Source organism: Rhipicephalus microplus, chromosome X (genome assembly GCF_043290135.1).
Source record: "Rhipicephalus microplus isolate Deutch F79 chromosome X, USDA_Rmic, whole genome shotgun sequence".
Lineage (NCBI taxonomy): Eukaryota > Metazoa > Arthropoda > Arachnida > Ixodida > Ixodidae > Rhipicephalus > Rhipicephalus microplus.
The window spans coordinates 380,772,830-380,787,893 of record NC_134710.1 but is presented as its reverse complement, the minus strand read 5'-3'; positions in this window follow the sequence as shown (position 1 = coordinate 380,787,893).

Below are 15,064 nucleotides of genomic sequence, written 5' to 3'. Positions count from 1 at the left end.
TGAACATTACTACACCATCGCGCGTACCTCAAGTCGTCAGCGGGATCAAGTGGACTCTCTTAAAGGAATATGCTCTTACGGGCGTCTGACGACCGATGAAGGCACGCTGTCGCTTGTTCTTGTTGCCCTTCACTTGTGGCTCATACCCACTGTGGGGGATCGGCCAATAATATATGAGATGATTTTCCTCTTCTTCATCGCTTTGTTTGATGACTCATACCCAATGTAGGGAATTGGCCGAGTAGAAGGTGAACTTTTTCAGTATATTCTTTAGTATACTACCAATATAAGCTACAACTAACTAATATAGCAAATTTCAGTACGAATTATTAGTGCTGTGATATTATAAAGATGAAAAATTTACCTAGATATTCTTTTACAGTGTATGATAATACCTCGATTGCGAAGATATGATCCCTGTGATTGTATCTCAGAGTACGGGCGCCGAAAAAAAAGAGCACCTCATTCTGATATTTCTAGACCCAGATTTCGAAGAGGTGAACTATGAATATCTTCCTCGATCACCTGAACTGGCGACAAGATAGAAAGTAATGACAAATGGTTTCCTCATCATCATATTAGACACAGAGGAAAAGTAGCTGTACCTGCTCTATGCAAGTAAACATTGAGAGATGAAACGCGGTAGCGATATTCAATTATAGCCACTTCCATTTTTCTCGACCTTAATAGATCACTGTGCCAGATAAATATTATATGCCTGTATTTTCAACGAACTTTCAAGACATAGTCTAATAAGCTTTTTTTATTGTTAATGTGCAAAACCTGGCGATTGTGATGTATGTTGTTATCAGGAAAGCATGAAATATCGGTGCCGAAAGTGCCGCCTTTGCTAAACTTTTATTCAGCGCTTTCTTTTAAATAAAAACAAGCGTTTGTAGCATGGTACTCTGAATAAATAAATACATTGACGTTGAGTAAGAACTCAGTAATGTACAACAACCTCAGAAGAGGGCAGCGCTTCGAGATAGGTGAGTTGTACGTGTGCGGACTGGCACGGTGGATGGACGTGTTTTTGATCGCTCCCAATCGACTGGCCCCGCCGCGGTGGTCTAGTGGCTAAGGTACTCGGCTGCTGACCCGCAGGGCACGGGTTCGAATCCCGGCTGCGGCGGCTGCATTTCCGATGGAGGCGGAAATGTTGTAGGCCCGTGTGCTCAGATTTGGGTGCACGTTAAAGAACCCCAGGTGGTCTAAATATCCGGAGCCCTCCACTACGGCGTCTCTCATAATCATATAGTGGTTTTGGGACGTTAAACCCCACATATCAATCAATCAAATCCCCATCGACTGAGCAGATAAATGGTTTTGCATGTTTTGAGCTTGCCTTTATAGTTAATAAGGCAGCAGTTAATATCTTTGTAGCGCTTATTACATTGTACGGCTTTTCTGTGGGTCAGTCACCAGGTATTTACTAGATTGTGCATAGGTGTTTGTTTCTTTGTGTTTTTTTCTTGCCACCCTGTGGGGGAGCAGCATGTACATTGAACACGCAAATTTTTGTAGTGCAAAATAACAAAAACAAAAATGCTGACCAAGGTCAAATACACAAAACTTAAAAAGACGTTTCGGCTCCACACACGGGAGCCTTGTTCACAAAGACTTTTCGGCTCCCTTGTGCGGAGCCGAAACGTCTTTTTAAGTTTTGTGTATTTCACCTTGGTCGGCGTTTTTGTTTTTGCTATTTTGCACTATGTCCCCGACCAGACGGGATTCCATCGGACTCTTGACTATATAAATTTTTGTAGTAGAACTTGGACTTTCTCTTTCCCATAGGACAGGGATTGTGTTTTGTAATTATCGAGTGAGACAAGTCATAAGGAAAATTGGTGTCATAAAGACATGGTTAAAAAGGCTGTAAAGTGTTCAGGATCCAGGGTGAGTTTGAAAATGGACCCAAGTGCAGAAGCAAATGGAGAGGAGGCTGACGTGAAGTATAGGCATTGTGACGTAGAGGAAAAAATGGAGAAAACGATGGTTGCCCAGAGTGAACTGCTATTGAGAATCACCAAGCTGGAGACTGCGTTGGCGACGGCAATGGGAGAAAGGCTGAAGTCCGGCGAGAAAGCACTAGCCAAGGTGAACAAACGAGTGGCCGACGGAAAGAACAGTAGGGCACCGGCAACCAAAACAGCGGAGAAGAAAGAGCAAGCAAGTTTGGAAAAAATCAGGTTCAGCTGGTTCACTTGTCGCAAGGCCCAGCTTCAGCGAAGTAGTGGTGGGACTGGGAGGGGATAAAGCAGCCGGCGTCACAAGTTCAACTAACCCCCAGGTGCAGGACACTCCAGCTGAAAAGTCACAGCATGTGATAATCACCGGGGACACGAATTTAAATTGATGTGCCGAAGTAATCAACGAGAGGGTAAGAGGTGACAAGAGGGTTGCAGTAGGGATGTTCCCAGGCACAAGCTGGAAGCAGTAATGAGGCAAGCGAGCACGAAACTCAAAACTACAGCTGATAGATGAAAGCTCTTGGTAATTTCAGGCGGTTTAAACGATGACTTGAGTGAAGATACGGCAGGACTATCGACCACACTGGTGAAAGGGGTCGATTACATGCGCGCCACTTCTCCTCAGGTACAGAGCATGGTGGCATCGCAGAAGCCATGTCACCTGTAACTCGTCTTCTGTTCCTTGAACAGGTGCTGTTGATCTGCGCATCCCGCCATAATGTATCAACACGTGTATCGCCGGACCGGATCCTGATAGGACCATCCTCGACTGGGAAGTGTCTGTCAACGACGGCATCACTGCCAGATACTACGGAAGGACGACGGGAACGTCGTGCAGTCCTATAAAGGCAGCGGACTCACCAGCCTGCATCAGTGGGCATGGTGGAACCGCAGAAGCCATATCACCTGTAACTCGTCTTCTGTTCCTTGTACAGGTGCTGTTGATCTGCGAATCCCGCCATAACGTATCCAACACGTGTATCGCCGGACCGGATCCTGATAGGACCATCCTCGACTGGGAAGTGCCTGTCAGCGACGGCATCGCCACCATATACTACGGAAGCATGACGGGAACGTCGTCCACTCCTATAAAGGCAGCGGACTCACCAGCCTGCATCAGTGGGCAAGGTGGCACCACAGAAGCCATGTCACCTGTAACTCGTCTTCTGTTCCTTGAACAGGTTGGTTTCTATTCGCACTATGGTTATAAGAACGATAATCGCTTCATTGTAGTGCTGCCGTGCCTGAAAGTGCTTTATTTGTCATTCCTTCTTTGTGCATGTTGCTATCTGGTGACATCGAAACGAATCCAGGTCCTAACACAACAGCGCTCTTGAAAGAACTGCTTGAAGGGCAACAGGCCATCAAAACTGATTTAGCCGCGTTAGGAGAAAGAATAAAACAAGTTGAGAAAGTGGTACAAGTTGTCAAGGACCAAGGCAAATTGATAGCCGAGTTGAATAACACAAACAAAACCCTGAACGGGACTGTAAAAACGCTGCACAATAGGCTTGTTTCACTTGAAGACAGCAGCCGACGAAATAACCTTATGGTTTTTGGAATTCCGGAGGGCGAAAAAGAAACAACGGAGGAACTAACTACAAAGGTGCTTAGCGATTTATTTGATAAACAGCTGAACGTAACCCTGCACACAGTTGAATGAATACACAGGATCGGGAGGTGGCAGACCAACCCACGTCCTGTTATTCTGAAGCTTTACGATTCCAGTGAAAAATCAAAAGTATATAAAAAACTGTAAGAAACTGAAGGGAACTGGTATATCTATTGCTGATGACTACAGCAGGGAAACAGTTGCCAAACGTAAGCTTCTCTGGAATTCTGCGCAGGATGAACGAAAATGAGGACAGCGTGTACGTCTTGATTATGATAAACTGTTCATTGATTCTGATATGTTCACTTGGGACGACGAAAAGAATCGTCGAGTCAAAATCAGGCGTAATAACAACGCGCTGTCAGCGGCAAGCCAGGATTGAACGAAATGGAGAGAGCAACAGAAATTCCAGATAGTCAACTTTAATGCTAGAATTATTGTCAAGAAGACGGCAGACTTAGCATACATTTCAGTATTATGACCCTCATGTAGTTACAATCACGGAGACGTGGTTACATTCAGAGATTCAAGATAATGAGATCATACCTCCCGGATACAGGATAGCGCATCGGGATCGACAGTCTCGAGGAGGCGGCGTTTTAATGATAATGAAGGAAGATATTGAATTCAAAAAACTAGGCGGTATTGCAGGGCACGAAAGTGTTTTGTGTGAAATGCATATTGGAACGTCACTAGTCCTTCTCGGTACCGTTTACCGACCGCCAAACTCACCACTCTCATTCTTAGAGTCGATACAGAGTTACATAGAATCAAACAAAAAACGCAACTGCCGGCTGCTTCTAACAGGTGACTTCAATTTACCTGCAATTGACTGGGACACGTTCACAACAGAGTGTCGTTAACAAGCACACTACGATTTGCTCCTAGACATTGCATTCACCTATGACCTTTCAAAAGTTGTTCGCCAAAGTACGCGGATATTGGGGGAAAGTCCGTCTATTTTGGATCTGGTATTCCTTGACGGGTGCTTCGAGCAGTTCAAAGTGTCAGTTCATAAGGGTATCTCAGTCCATGAAGCTGTCTTTGTCGAAATAACACATAATGAAAGAATGTCAAAACATTAAGAAGCGATTACGAATGTTCCCAACTTTTTTGAGGCTGATGACACAAGTATCATTGACTACTTGTCATTTGCACTGGACAGTTTTGATTCTCAAGGTGACGTCAATGCCATGTGGGAATCTTTCGAAGATATTATCTTCCATTGTATCAAAAATTTTGTACCGTTTCAGAAAAGAAGAAAAGCTAAGCGGAACCCTTGTATAAGCAGAGAAATAATCCAACTGAAGCATAGAATAAGCCGCCAGAGACGCAAAGTAACAAAAGACCGCGCAAAAATAACTGAATTGTCTGCACAACTGCGTTCCATGATTACAGAAGCCAAAAATAGATATTACAAAGAAACACTGACAGAGTTCATGACAAAGTCTCCTGATAAATTTTGGCGTCACATGTCGAAAAAAGATAACGAGTCACTTAGCATTGTAGTTGATAACACAGTGGTTACTGATCCTGCAGTAATCGCTTCTTCTTACAACGTATTCTTTCAGTCGGTGTTTTCTACTCCGTCACAATCCGGTGCCGAATCCGCTCCCTCTCCATTGCTTCGCTCGGAAAAAATGCCAGATGTTGAAGTCTCTTATGAGGGAATCGTGGTACAACTACTGAATATTGACGTAAAAAAGTCAGTAGGCCCTGATGAAATACCGAATGCGTTTCTGCACAGGTATGCGGAATGGATTGCTCATTACTTAAATATTATATTTGACACATCACTCGCATATTGCCGAATCCCTGATGATTGGCTTACGGCAAAGGTTATACCTGCGCACAAATCTGGTGATAAGCAATTCATTGAAAACTATCGTCCAATATCGCTGACTTGCGTTTGCTGCAAGCTCCTAGAACACATTGCAGCCAAGTCAATTTACGCGTATATTGAAAATGACAACAAATTTTTTCCCAACCAACATGGATTCCGACAGCACCTTTCCACAGCAACACAGCTTCTTGAAACAATTAATGACTTTGCCATGACGTTAAACAAAAAGAAACAGATAGATGCCATCTGTCTTGATCTGTTGAAAGCATTCGACAGAGTGCTACATGCAGAACTGCTTCTGAAACTGGCAGTTATGGGAATAAACGGACAAATAGTAAAATGGATAACCGCGTACCTTCGGGGCAGAACGCAGTACGTAGAACACATTAAATCAAAACCGTTGAACGTGAAGTCAGGTGTTCCCGAAGGGTCTGTGTTAGGCCCAGTACTATTACTAGTCTATATAATGATATTGCCTCTGAAATTGACGAAAAGATCACTGTCCGACTTTTCGCTGATGATTGTCTATTGTACAAAGAAATTGATAGCCCGGTTGATCAGGAGTTACTCAGTGACGCCCTTAGGACAGTAGAAGAATGGTGCGACAAATGGAAAATGAAAATAAATGAGAATAAAACTGTTTTATTGCGCGTAACAAATAAAGTAAATAACATCTTCTACTTTAATTACACAGTGAATGCCTTGGTGCTTTCTACGGTTGACGTGCTGAAATAATTACGCGTAAATATATCCACGAATTTAAGCTGGTCTTACTATATTGGCAAAATATGCGAAACTGCGGAAAAGAAGCTCTGGTTCTTGCGACAGAAACTGCAATTAGCCTCACAGTCAGTAAAACTAACAGCTTATTTGACCTACGTTCGGCCCACGCTAGAGTATGCCAGTATAATCTGGGACCCTCATCAGTCAGGGTTAATTCAGAGACTGGAAAGAGTTCGACGACGAGCAGCAAGGTTTATTCTAGCGCGATACTCTCGTACAGATTCCGTCACCGAAATGCTCGGTTTGCTAAACTTGCCCACGCTTGCTGAACGCAGGCGCATTGCAAGACTACAGTTTTTTTTTACCTTCTCTCTAAAAACAAATTCAACATCAATAGCAGTCAGTACTTGATAGCACGACAAGGTAGAGCATTGCGAAGAATCAAAGATGGTACTTTCGAAATACCTCAGATGCACATTAACAGTTACGCGTTTTCTTTCTTCCCAAGAACTATTAAAGAATCGAATCAATTGCCACTACAAACGCGAGAAAGTAATAGTGTAGAACAGTTTGAGAATAACCTAGTAGGTCATTAAAGACGCACGCCTTTACGCATGCTGTCTATTTAGTGGCTGTCCGACTTCAGTTGTTGCATTGTGTTGTTAGCTTTGTATTGTTTGATCGGTGTATGTATACAGATTATTTCGCATGTACTGCAGTGTGTTTTTGTACGGTAATGGTCGGTTATATTTTTTAACATCGCTTGTTAACTGTGCATTTATGATGTCGTATAATTTGATTATGTATACAGGAACTATTTCACTTATGTACGCTTATGTTTTCTTGTGTGTGGTATCTTACGTACGGTTTCTTATCTAGTATGGTTTCTTTCTTTTTTATGTACGCTTGTTTTTTTTTCTCTTATGTAATATGGATTCTTATTTTTTCTCTTCTCAAGTCACACAATGTTGACCATGCAAATGTCCCGCTTTGACCCACCCTGTAATGGCCGACAGGCCAACAGTATGAGTAACTAAATAATACTGGAGGTACCGGTGCATGACAGCAACTTGCAAAGAGTGGTTGTCAACACAAGCCAAGAGATAAGGTGGATGAGTCGAGAGAAAGGCTTTGAGTTGGTGAAAATAAACAGAGAGATGCATAGGTGGGGTGGTTTTCAACGAGACAGAATTCACTTCGATGGACGGCTAGATCTTGAGGTAGGTTGGTGACTTGCAGGACGCGCAGTAGCTTTTTGAGGGGCACGCGGGCCCTTCGGGGTTTAGCATAGCTAATAACGAGGAAAACAACCAGAGAGACTCTTTGACAGGTGGTATGGACAGATACGATTCAAAGTGGCGCCAGTATCTAAGATAGGTAGAGTCCGGGGCATAAATAGACGTAGCCACGAGCGCCGAGCCAATTCAGACATAGGGTATATTAACATGCAGGGTGGTAGGAACAGGCTGAAGTGGGAAGAGATAGAAGAACAGCTAAGGGAGGAGAGGCCGATGGTATACGGTTTTGTAGAAACACATCTCAGGGACATGGAACAACCTCCGAACAATCCGGGCTATGCGTGGGAATATTGTAATAGAACAGGAGGCAGCAGAAAGGATGGTGGTATTGGGGCATTCATTCATAAAAGTACAGACTGGCAAAGGGTCAAGCAGGAGTACAAGGAACATTTATGGCTAAAAGGGAAAGTGGCAGGGCAAATGCCACTCCTTGGTTTGGTGTACTTGTGGATGGGAGCAAAGGCCAGAGAGGAAAACCAGGCAATGGGAAAGTGTATATCAAAGGACATTGAGGAGTTAGGAGGAGAGTGCGAGATAATTATACTAGGAGATATGAATGCACACATCGAATATATAGATGGATATACCAACGCAACAGGCAAAATGATCATGGATATGTGTGAAAGGCATGATTTGATCATTTGCAAACGTACCGAGAAGTGTGAAGGGCGAATAACATGGGAGGTAGGAAAGCTGCAGTTGACAATAGATTACGCACTGATGTCACATAGGATGTATGATAAGGTCAGGGGAATACTCATAGATGAAGGTGGCTCTAGAAGTCTGGGTAGTGATCACAGGTATCCAAGCCTGCAAAGGTAAAACGAGGGCTTATGCAGAGGTGTCCTCTGGCACCCTTGTTATTCATGATGTACCTATGAGAATTAGAGGCCAAATTAAAGGGAAGTGGACTGGGCTTCAACCTCTTTTTCTTCAAACAAGGAAAACACATTGAACAGGCACTACCAGCATTGATGTACGCAGACGATATAGTGCTAATGGCCGACAACAAGGAAAATTTGCAGAGATTGATGGACATCTGCGGCAATGAGGGAGATAGGTTAGATTTCTGATTCAGTAGAAAAAATCATCAGTCATGATCTTTAGTTATAATGAAGGTAGTGAGCTTAGAATACAGGAGGTCACGCTAGAGATAACAGATAAATAGAAATATCTGGGCGTATGGATAAGCAATGGGGCCGAGTACCTAAAGGAACACGAAATATACGTGACGACTAAAGGTAAGAGGAATGCAGCGGTGATGAAAAACAGGGCACTGTGGAATTACAATAGGTATGATGTTGTGAGAGGAATATGGAAAGGGGTCATGGTTTCTGGTTTGACGTTCGGCAATGCAGTCTTGTGCATGAGATCAGAAGTTCAAGCTAGAAGGAGGAGGAGGAATGAAAGAGCAAGGACAGGGAGGTTAGCCAGTTCTCAGACCGGCTGACTACCCTGTACTGCGGAAGGGGGTGAGGGGGTTAAAAGATGAGAGAAAAGAGACGTTGAGCAAGATTAGAAATTAAGCAACATGGAATAGGTAGGCTTGCCTTAGGAGCTCACGGGAATACACCAAATCAGGGAGTACAAGGTGATATGGGATGGACATCATTTGAGGGCAGGGAAGCTAGCAGCAAGATAAAATTTGACAAGCGATTGAGAGAAATGGAGGAGGAGCGTTGGGCTAGGAAGGTATTCAGCTACTTGTACATGAAGAATGTCGATACAAAATATAGGAAGCGAACCAAAAAATTGACTGGTAAATACTTAGAAAACGGCAGGGGGCCAAACCAAAAAGAATTATCGGTTAATGAAAAGGTGAAGGAAGCTGAGACTAATATGTGGAGAATCGGCATGATTAAAAGGCCCGCACTAGAGATCTTTCGAACTTTTAAGCAGTATATTGCCAAGGAAAGGATCTATGATAATACTCGGGGTAACTTTCTACTGTTTGAGGCCAGGACGGGAGTATTGCGAATCAAGACATATAGGGCCGAATTCGAAGAGGTATACACGGTATGCAGTGCGTTTGGAGAGGAAGAGGAAACTGCCGAACACTTGATAACGTTCTGTAAAGGGCTTCTAAAGTTCAGGATGATGGCACAGAGTTTTTCAAAGCACTGTGGTTTGGGGACAGGTAGGGCAAATTAGACTTTAAGCGGGTAGAATTAACTAGAAGGAGGTTATCTGATTGGTGGCTAAAGGCAAGGCACGAGTGAAAATTAAACCATTCACGTCAAAGCACGAGTCCTCAACATCACTATTTAAAGAAAAAAATAAATCTAGTTTGTGGTTCACTAAGTGTTACGGCTTCGTGGCGTTAGCCACCGCCTGATCTAAAGGGTACAGCCATATCAATCTATCCATTCATCCATGATAGTGCACTTGAAGTTGTAAAAGACTACGTCTACTTAGGACAGGTAATAACCGCGGAGCCCAACCACGAGATTGAAGTAACTAGAAGAATAATAATGGGGTGGAGCACTTTTGTCAAGCACTCTCAAATCAAGACAAGTAGATTGCCACTATCCCTCGGGAGGAAGGTATATAATAGCAGCATCTTGCTGGTACTTAGCTACGGAGTACAGACCTGTAGACTTATAAAAAGGGTTCAGCTTAAATTGAGAACGACGCAGTGAGCAATGTAAAGGAAAATGGTAGGTGTAACTTTAAGAGACAAGAGAGCAGAGTTGATCAGGGAACAAACCGGGCTTAAGGATATCATAGTTGAAATCAAGAAGAGGAAATGGAAATGGGCTGGGCATGTAGCGCGTAGACAGGAAAACCACTCGTCATTAAATGTAACTAACTGGATTCTCAGAAAAGGCAAACGGGTTAGGGGGAGACAGAGGGTTAAGTGTGCAGAGCAGATTAAGAAGTTTGCGGGTGTAGAATGGCAGTAGCAAGCACAGGATCGAGCTGACTGGTGGAACATGGGAGAGGCCTTTGTCCTGCAGTGGACGTATTCAGGCTGATGATTATGATGATGATGATGATAATAATAGTGATGCAATATAGAATAGTTTTCACCCCTTCGGACTCCTTCATATATAGCTAAATTTAAGGACACGGATTTTCCTACATTTCACTTCCACAGAAACTGTCACCACGGCTGGGAATTGAAGACACACACTCGAGCTTAGCAGTGCCACAATTTACCTACCCCATTACTGTGGCAGCTGTAAAGCGAAATGCTAGGAAATTGATATCGTTATAGTTCCTGACTGTACTTACTAAATTTACACTGTATACGCACTATATGCTACAAGTACCATAAGCTACCTTGCAACTCTGACATAGCAAGCAGTGTTGGCAGCATTCAATTCATCACGTCAGTCTGCCTACAACAGCCAGTTTCTGTTAAAAAAACACCTTGGATACTTTTTGTTCCAAGATTTCAACCAAGTTATCAACATCTTTTCAGGTAGTAGCCACTGGCGGTCGAGTATGTGGTGTCAAAACGTGGCAGTAGAGGTTATTTGCAGAGCCCAGAACTGACACACGCTCGTATTACACGAAATAGAACATTTATGTATAGGTGACTTGTACCCGGGGAAAGGGGAAGGGCGGCTGTTGCCAGGGTTTCATTTTGAAGACCACGTATTGCTCAACGTTGCTTTAAAGTGCGAGTTGAAGGGAACACTACAGTGAAATTTGCTCCAACCGCAGGATGCTTTGCCTCTATCTACACTAGAAATCATCCCAGAAATCAAAGAACTGTTTGTGTTATTTATTAGACATAGCTACGCATAACTACTCGCAAATATCAACTCCTTGAATTTCCTCATGTCACGAGAAGCCATTGCGAAAGTGAATACGACTTGAGCTTCAATCGCAGCAACTGTGATGCTAGGCGCAATCATACTGGTAGAATGTTGTTAACGGGGTTAATACATTCTTCTTAAACATAAGCTCCTCACAAGTAGACAGCTTTTTGTAATTAACCCCTTAGAAACACGTGCCTATATTTTCAGGAAGTTAATTTAGGTAGCACATAAAATACCCACCACAAGAAGGTAGAAACACAAACACAGTGTGTGCTTGTTTGATTAAGTGGTTTTGATTAAGTTAGCGAAAGCACCACAAAATCCTGCACGTGAATAAATGTGTTTTTTGCATCCGGAAAAAAAAGCGAGCATTGGTATAGGGATGTCAGGTGCAAAAGCACTCGCTTCTGAATCAATGGGCTTGAACGTGCTTGCATGCATCGTCAACAGCTTTATGCAAGGCTAATGTGTGTCCTTTTCTTCACCTTCCACAGGCATCACTGTGACTCTTGTACTAAGACATTCGCAGTGAGGCTGCTCACGACTTGCGGTGCTCACCACATGAAACAACCGCGGCGAAAGGCTCCCACCAGCGCACTATCTTTCTCGCATAAGCCCGCATAAACCGGAGCTTTGCCGAGATGCAGCTGAACCGCACATGAAGCCACAGCCACTGCATCTTCCCCAATAAATGTTTTATATTGTTACGTGTAAAATAACAGTAGTCAGTGAACAGCCTAAAAGCAGCTCACCGACAACGTCCACTTCTTCACTCTCTGTGTGAGGCACCTTGCTTGGGTATGTCCCACTATGCCCTGTTTCAGTCAGCCGAAATCACGTAACACGACCCCCGGCGAGTTAACGGGGCCGCAGCAGGAGCAGTGTGGTAACGCTTGAACCTTGATACGTGGACGATGTCCCTTGACAGCAGAGCGGAAGAGGTTGATGGATTATCAGGGACAATTTAATATGTAGTGTCGGTCACTCGGCTAAGCACGCGATATGGGCCCGCGAAACGAGAGAGAAGTTTTTCTGAAAGGCCTGCATATCGCGTAGGGAACTGTGCAAACATTTTTAAAACATTACGATGCGCCCCTCTTCTGTTCACAGACAGTTTTCATCAAACAACCAGTTTCTTTCTTTCAGCACCCGTGGTTTCGTTATCGAAAACCCCAAGTCATTTTCGTCGAGTCTCTGTTATCAAATCTTCACGTTTCCCTCCAGCATTTAACTCCCCGAACCCAATTCTCGGTGCCAGTTGACTTAATTTTCGATGATATTTTTCCGAAAAATGCCAAGTTACTTCCAAAGCATGTTCTGGAGGGCCTCCTTCGAGACCATCTCAGTCATTTTCCTAAATACGTAGTAATTTCGACGGATGCAACGCAAAATATTCAGATTGCTGGAGTAGGTATTTTTTCTCATCAGCTTAATTGGTCTTTTGCGCTCCGATTGCCTGACTTCACACCAATTTATCTCGCAGAATTCCTGGCTATTACATTGGCTCTTCGAAAACTAAATTATCAGCAATCAAAAGCTATTATTATTTCGGATGCTTTGTCCGTATGTACACATCTAACGTCCTCAAAGCAGTCTGCTCTTCTCAGGATATTTTGGTCTCTCGTACCGCATAGCCTATCAGAAGTTTGGTCTATTTGGGTCTCCGGGCATGCTGGAATTGAACTGAATGAAATTGCTGATTCGCTCGCTCCGGCATCTTTAAATTTTCCGGTGGTGCTAGTAGCTCCACAGTTTCCTTTTATTACTGCCGAACGATTCAAACGCCTGTTAATCTTAAAAATCAACGAAACGTCGCTTCTACAATCTGAAGAATTTCGGCACTTGCAATTCACATGGAACACGGCAAAATGCCTTTCCAATTAATGTGAGGTGATCCTCACAAGCTCTCACTGTAGAGTTGAGTTCCTCGGTTAAATTTTTATCTCAACAAATCAGGATTTTCCTTAACTAACCTATGTGCAGTTTGCAATGAACCGGAAACAATAGATCACTTTCTTCTAACATGCCGCCACTTCGCCTCACTGCGCCGAATAATTCTTGAAATACCGATTGGTATGCTCGGATTGCCAGTCAATACATCCACCCTATTATCGTTTGGAGCCAGTCAGTTGGGTGTGGGCCACAGTGCTATTTCATCAGCGCTACATAAATTCATTCAGGCAACCGGAAGGATACGCTGCTAGTGGTACTGCCAGATATATCATACTCTTTCTGCCCCTTCTTCATTCTTGTTAACTTGTTTTATATATTCTGGTTTATCGCATTCTTCTGCACTTTTTCACGTTTTTTCAAAGGAACATTATTATTGTTCCTATCTAATCTCTCTTTCTTTTTTTAGCAGCCGTTGTAAAAAATGATCTGTTATGAGGTACAGTGTGGCCAATTTCTCATGTGGGTATGAGCCAAGATCTCCTAGGCGACAAGACAAGACAAGACCAAAGAAGAACGAGGGAACTTGTTGGAAAGTGTTCGTCGCGATGCCGCTCGTCGTAACGATGCTTCTGCGAGTCTTGGGACGCCATTAATCTGCTGCGGGCAAGCTGACGAGCATGGTCGGCTCGGGTAATAGCGTCACGGGCATATTCAGAAGTAGACTGCGCAGCGGCTGGCAGGAAGGTATCTAACGGCAATGTTGGTTGGCGTCCAAACAGAAGGTAAAATGGCGAGTACCGAGTGGTGTCATGCCGGGAGGAATTGTATGCGAACGTCACGTAGGGTAGTGCAAGGTCCCAATCACGATGGTCGGCCGAGACGTATTTCAATAGCATGTCTGTCAGGGTGCGGTTTAACGTTCTGTAAGCCCGTTTGTCTGGGGGTGGTACGATGTCGTGAGCTTACGTTGGGTAGAGCAGGAACGCAGGATATCGCCAACCACTTTCGAAAGGAACGTACGGCCTCGGTCTGTCAGCAGTTGACGAGGGGCTCCATGCACTTAAATGAGATCGCGTAGTAGAAAATCAGCGACGTCTGTAGCACAGCTTGTTGGCATGGCTCGCGTAACTGCGTAACGGGTCGCGTAATCCGTGGCCACCGCGACCCACTTGTTTCCGGAGGCGGACGTTGGGAAGGGACCGAGAAGGTCCAAACCAACACGGAAGAATGGCTCAGATGGGATGTCGATGGGCTGAAGATATCCGGAACGGAGTCCCGACGACTTTTTGCGACGCTGGAAAATTTCGCAAGCGTTGACATAACGACGTACAGAGCGTGAAAGGCCAGGCCAGTAGAAGCGGCGGCGCACACGGTCATATGTGCGAGAGACACCAAGGTGACCGGTGGTTGGCGCATCATGGAGCTCGCGTAGGACTGTGGAGCGCAGGTGCTTTGGTATGACCAGAAGCAGGTCGTGACCATTGGGCGATAAATTACGCCGATATAAGGTGTGGTCCTTTCAGGTAAACATGCGAACAGAAGCATCTTGCGGTGAAGATTCGAGCTGTTGTATTAGGCGGCTGATATCCGGATCGTGACGCTGCTCGTCCACGAGATGAAGCAGCTGGGAGATGGAAAGAACGCAACCCACATAATCAGTGCTCGTAGGATCGCAGTCGGCCACAGGTTAGCGTGACATACAATCCACATCTTTGTGCAGTTTTCCTGATTTATACACTACGGTGTAAGAATACTCCTGGAGGCGGAGTGCTCAGCGGGCGAGACGACCTGTGGGATCTTTGAGGGAGGCAAGCCAGCAAAGAGCGTGGTGGTCGGTGAGAACTATAAAAGGTCGGCCGTATAAGTAAGGGTGAAATTTCGCGACTGCCCGCACCAGCGCTAGGCATTCACGCTCTGTGATGAAATAATTACGCTCCGAGGCGGACAGCAGCCTGCTG